This window comes from Zingiber officinale, chromosome 2B, assembly GCF_018446385.1.
Source record: "Zingiber officinale cultivar Zhangliang chromosome 2B, Zo_v1.1, whole genome shotgun sequence".
Taxonomy (NCBI): Eukaryota; Viridiplantae; Streptophyta; class Magnoliopsida; order Zingiberales; family Zingiberaceae; genus Zingiber; species Zingiber officinale.
The window spans coordinates 35,430,598-35,436,852 of record NC_055989.1 but is presented as its reverse complement, the minus strand read 5'-3'; the positions used below and the strand labels follow the sequence as shown (position 1 = coordinate 35,436,852).

At 37.4% G+C, this 6,255-nt stretch overlaps 1 non-coding gene across 1 annotated transcript; it reads left to right on the top strand.

The window, feature by feature from the left end:
* The first annotated feature begins 1,344 nt into the window (after positions 1 to 1,344).
* On the top strand, positions 1,345 to 1,450 carry LOC122049861. Its single transcript, XR_006131113.1, has one exon. It is a non-coding gene; the product is annotated as a small nucleolar RNA R71 (small nucleolar RNA).
* Positions 1,451 to 6,255: the final 4,805 nt, after the last annotated feature.

Genomic DNA, 6,255 nt, shown 5'->3' with positions numbered 1-6,255 from the left:
ACTAGAACCTTTTTAAGATGAACTGAGTATGTATCACAAATTGAATCACGTCCACCAAAATCTACTATGTGTACATCTATGAAATTTTTCAAAAGATCACAAAAGATACTAACCTTGCTTTGCTGAGAGATACTTGAAAGTTCTAAACGTGTGGATGTGACTTCTGAATCCTGTATTGGCTCTAGCTCTGGCTCAAGTGGTGGTGCCTCTAAAAGTGGTGATTCTTGGGGTTTTGCTTCTATTTCACAAGTCCCTACACATTGGTCCACAATATGTTCAATCCTTGCAACTCTCATAATCTCAAAAGGTTGTATGGATAAAGGAGGTGATTCTTGAGATGTTGCTTTCACAACACAGCTCCCTACACTTCCTTTCATAACATCATCATCAACACAAGCATCAAAAAATAAACCAACATCAATATTCTCAGTGGGAGAATCATTTATAGGAGGATCACTAACTTCATTTGCAGTTTTAAGTTGATATACCATATCACATTCATCGTCTGAAAATTCAATTTCATCATAACACCCTGTAAACCCAGAAGGTAAATCTGAAAACTTGTTATCCACTGCATTATCATCACAATCCTCAATCTGAAGAGTCCTCATCATCATATACATCCAGAAATCTATACTCAACCATATTAGTGTCACAGAATTTGCCAAAGTATTCATTTTCATTGATCCTCACTAGCTTTGTGCAAAAGGAACCTTTAGTGAAGGTCTTGGGAAAGGTACTTCCTTTTTCCCATACTCCCTTTGAGCTTGCGGAGGAGGTCCAACTTGCTTATCTAGTGTAGGTGTGATCAATCGTTGAGAGAAAGGTACTTGTGGCCTTTGGGAACTTCCTGGAGTAATGAAACTAAGTTCTTGAGGTCTTCTATTGTCCTTCTCCTCAATTCTAAGCAAATCCTTCTTCAGTAGTTCTTCATGATTCTTGCCACTTCTCAACTTAAAATTATTACACTGTTCACTAGACACTGTCTGTGTAGGAGGAGGATCTTGTTTGAACTATTTTGAAACAATCCTATCAATCTTTGCTCCCAAATGTTTGAACTCCTCATTCTGTGACTTGTGGAATTCAAAACTCTTGGATGGTTGAATTGTATTTTGTTTGACAGGCTCTCTTGTATATATGGCTTGTACTTCTTGAATTTCTGAGGGAGATTCCATCTAACTTTTGTTCGACCATTCATGGAGGTTCAATGCCACATGATCAATTAACATATTTGCTTCATCTACACTCTTGTCCATAAAAGAACCTCCAGCTGATGAATCTAACAAACACTTATCTGAGAAAGAAATTTCCCTATAGAATATGTGCAGGGTCAGTCATTTTTCCAAACCATGATGAGGACACTACCTTTGTAGACTCTTGAATCTGTTTCATGCTTCAAATAATGATTCTCCATATGCCTGAGCAAAATTTGTGATGCAATTCCTCATATAAATTATTCTACTTGGAGGGAAAAAAATGATCTAGAAATTGCTTCTCCAATTGTTTCCAACTTGTGATGCTTTGAGGACGGAGTGAATATAACCAAGTCCTTGCTCTATCCTTGATACTGAAAGGAAATGCTATCAATAGAACTGCATTTGCTGACACTCCTTCACAATTCACTATATCATAAAGTTCTAGAAATGTCTCAAGATGTAGATAAGGACTTTCTGATATTTCTCCTCCAAATTTATGACCTTGTATCATGAAAATTAACTCTGGGTCTAGTTGGAAACTTTCTGCTTCAATATGAGGCTGCACAATGGGAGATAAAACTCTTGCAGAAATGGGTGCAAAGAAATCGCTTAAGGACCTGCTTGATATGTTAGTGCTCATGGTATCTAAAAAAAAATTATGAAAAAAGAACAAAAATGAAGAATTAAAGACAAGAAATAAAATGCCATATGAAAAGCAAGAAAGAAAATGCAGAATTTAAATTGCAAGAAAGAAATTGCATAATGAAAACAAGAAAGAAAATGCAAAGGAAAAAAAAATCTCTAGGGTAACTCATATGCTAATCAACTAATGTTAATCGGAAACAACCCCCGGTAATGACGCCAAAAACTTGTTACGATTCCACAAGTACACGGATTTGTTGTCAGTAATAAATAGATTGTCGAACCACAAGGACTGTTGATTAAGCACTAGAGATGTCACAAAGTAAGTTATCTAGACGGTTGAAAGTTGACTTTGGCGTTTGCAAACTAACAAGAGTAATTGAAGAGAGTAAGAGAAAGATGAGAGAATCGATCTTGGAGGGAATTGAGCTTTGGGAAATGGATTCTAGGATTTCGGTTTCATTGTGGTGGAACCTGATGTATCATGTTCTATCTTTTCCTCATCGTCAATCAACATGCATTCGACGGAAGTTAAAGTTGCTATCCTTAAGCACTAAATGGAGAAGATCCCTGTGAAATCCTGTTACGGTTAACCCCTGTCACTAGGGCGCCTCGGTAGATCACAAGAATGGAAATTCAATTGATATCATTAAGGATAGAGATAAGGGTTTAGTTTGGTCTCTTACTTCCTTATGGAGAAGTTGCCTCTCCTTTCAAGGGAGTATCCTAGATGTCCGTGAATGAGTTACCCCTGTCACTAGGGCCCCTCGGGTGTACGATATAAGATCCTCTCTTTACGAAATTAGCAATTCCTACATAATCGATCAATATGAAGAGATAATCTCAACAAGTCTCATGCATATCAAATAGAAACAAAGAAAGCAAAATCATCCAATAAGTAAAGGCATAAACATGAGTCTTACATCAAACTCTATCCAAAACTACTCCCTACATCCATAGAAAAGGAGATCTACTCCATTGTGAGGGAAGAACAACCCCAAAATATAAAGTAAAGCATACTTACAACCCTTAATGTGAGAAGAAGGGGAAGAAGAGATGCTTGCTGAGGTTTTCGATGTCTTGGGGATGCCTCCTTGCTCTGGAGATGGACGAAACGTCAAGGGACGGCGGTGGATGAAACTCTAGGATTTCCCCCGAAGGGGAGAACCCTTTCCCGATGAGAGGACGAAGTGTTGGATCAAGAAGCGCTAGAGGGGGGTGGGAATAGCGCTCGTGGCTTTCACATGTTTCGGATTCGAAAAACTCGACGAGAGTAAAGCAGCAGAATAGAAAATAAAAGCAAGACACAAGGACACCAAGATTTACTTGATTCGGAGCCTTGGGTGACTCCTACTCCAAGGCCCACGCTCGTTAAGCCTTTACGTTGGGCAACAACTATAATTTCAAAAAAGTATTACAAATTAAGTACAATTAAAAGCTATAATAAAACTTATACCGACAACAATAAAACTAAGTTTGAGGCTCCTGGTCGTCAGGGACTTGCTACAGCTTTTCTGGATCGTCTATTAAGCAGCACGAAGAAGATTGATCACTTGAGAGTTGATTCTTTGAGGTGCTGGTTGAGATCTTCTTAAATAGACTGCTGGAGGCGCCTCAAACCCCTCATGGAGGCGCCTTCAACATGAAAGCTTATCCCACTTTCTGCGCTGTGATGAGCTTTGGGTCGTTGCCGCTTATCCGCCTGAGGGCGCCTCCATTGTCACTCCGAGGTGGCTCCAAGCCAGCGTCCAGGGCGCCTCCAAGTCCCATGGAGGCGCCTCCAGCTCCTCTGCGCAGCCAACTTTGCCTTGCACCCGAGCCGCCTCCTCCACGGAGGGCGCCTCGGGTATTGTTCATCCGTGGTAAACTTTGTTATTTTGACCCAGAAAACATGTTAGTCTAAAAAACAAACACATATCCTGCAAGACAAAATTAGCACATAATAATAGCATAATTATAAATGTTTGACAGCCACCGAACTATCCGATTCTGACTTCGGATTTCCGACCGGAAACACTAGGTTGAACCGACGCCTACTGTTCCCTCTTCCAGGGAACACGTCCTCACCTACTCCACTCAAGAGAGCATACCTGATGCCAGTCCGGTCCTCCAAACTGACTGGACTTTTCGCCTAGGGTTACCACCCCCTAAGACCTAGGGTTACCACCCCTAGGGGTTTTCTCCACCTAGGGTTACCACACCCTAGGACCTAAGGTTACCCTCCTTAGGATTTCCTTCACCTAGGGTTACCACCCCCTAGGACCTAAGGTTACCCCCCTTAGGATTTTCCTTCTCTTAGGGTTACCACCTCCTAGGACCTAGGGTTACCACCCCCTAGGGGTTTCCTCCTGCCTAACCGTAGTTAGGACTTTCCTGAAAAATCTCATTCACTTGTTAGATAACACGTAATCTTAACTTTGAATTCTTTGCCATTATCAAAACTTGGGTTCGATCGTCGGATGCTTCCCACACTAACAATCTCCCCCTTTTTGATTATGACAACTAAAATTTAAAGTTAAGCAAAAAGACACACTAAAGAAGTGTTGTACATATAACAGTGCAAGTATAACTGAAAAATAACACAAGCACAAATTTAATACAAAGCTCCCCCTTAATAGCTTCTTGCAAAGACTCTCCCTTAATAAGAACTTAATTTGAATTTTGAATTACCCTCCCCCTTTGCCATATATCAAAATAAGCAAAAAGAGAAAAAAAAAATCTAGGAGAGTGATCAATAGCCTTAGCTAAGAGTAACTTCTTTTGAGAGATAATTTATCTTTTTAGAATGTCTAAATAGAGAATTAGAAATACTTTGATAAACACTTAGCATTTTAGAATAAATTTCTTTGTAACACTTTTAGCTAAGTGAAATCAAAAGTTTATATAAAAACGTTTTCTTGAATAGTACTTAGATAATTTTGAAAAGCTTATCCAAATTTGAAAAACAATACTTAGCCAGAAAAAAGCTTTTGAAAAATACTTAGTTAAATTTTGAAGTACTTAGCCAGATTAAAAAGCTTTTGAAAATACTTAGTTAAATTTTGGAAAACTTTTTGAATAGTACTTAGTTAATTTCTTTGAAAAAATATCTAAAAAGATTTTGTAAGAGCACTTAGCTAGATTAAAAAGCTTTTGAAAAATACTTAGTTAAATTTTGAAAAACATTTTGAACAGTACTTAGTTAATTTCTTTGAAAAATAAATCTGAAAAGATTTTGTAAGAGCACTTAGCTTTTTAGAGGGAATTTTCTTTGGTGAACTTAAAGTCTTAATTTTAGAAATAGATTCTAAAAAGTTTGTAAAGATAGATGATAAAACTTTAAAGTAAAAAAAATCTTCTAGAAAGGAAAAAAATTTGATTTAAATAATTTTAGCTAAGGCCACCCTCAAAAAAACATTCATAAAGTTCTATAGTCCAAGCATGAGTAAAAAAATATCACTTAATACTTAATTTTCTTGGCTACATGTCTAACCATTAGCTACTAGCTGTTTACCTAGAGGACAACAGTTACTTGATTAGTCAAGTTGAGTTAGTGATCTAGTTATATATAACGAAGTCTGGATAACTTAACTTGATTACTGTTATTTGGTATTTTACGCCCAGACTTATGTCGATGTATAGACATAAGCATACTGAAGTCCAGGCAGTACCCTATGCATCTTACGCCATTCTAAGTATTTTTTAAACACAAGCAAGTTAATCCTAGGGTTCTTGTGAGATGCTCTGGTTGAAACTAGGGGTACATGATTTCTAAGGGATAAGTTCCTAGGCTAAGCCAGATTTTTGAAAAACTAATAAGAGGGGAATTTTGAAAAAAAAAATATTTTTCCTAAGATTTTGAAACCAATTTTAAAAATAAGTTGAAAAAATATAGTAAATAGAAATTAAGTTCTATTCTACTATGCACATCCCTATTTGTCTTCTAAGTGAACTGAACTCAAGTTCAGGTAAGAGCTTTGTGAATATGTCAGCTAGGTTTGATTTTGACTCAACATAATTAAGTACAATGCCACCCCTAGCTACATGATCCCTTACAAAATGGTGCTTTACTTCTATATGTTTAGTTCTTGAATGATGAATTGAGTTTTTGGTTAGATTAATTGAACTTATGTTATCAATTAAAATTTTAGTATTCTGATATTCTAGTTGATAGTCTTTTAGGGTGTGCATCATCCATAATAATTGAGATGAACATTCTCCTAGCGCTATGTATTCAGCCTCAGTGGTAGATAAAGCAACACAGTGTTGCTTTCTGCTTGACCAACTTACTAGGCATTGACCTACAAATTGATAGCTGTCACTTGTGCTCTTTCTATCTAACTTGCACCCGACATAGTTTGAGTCAGAATAATCAGTTAGGTCAAAGGTGCAAGACCTAGAGTACCAGAGTCCTACATTTAAAGTTCCCTTAATATAC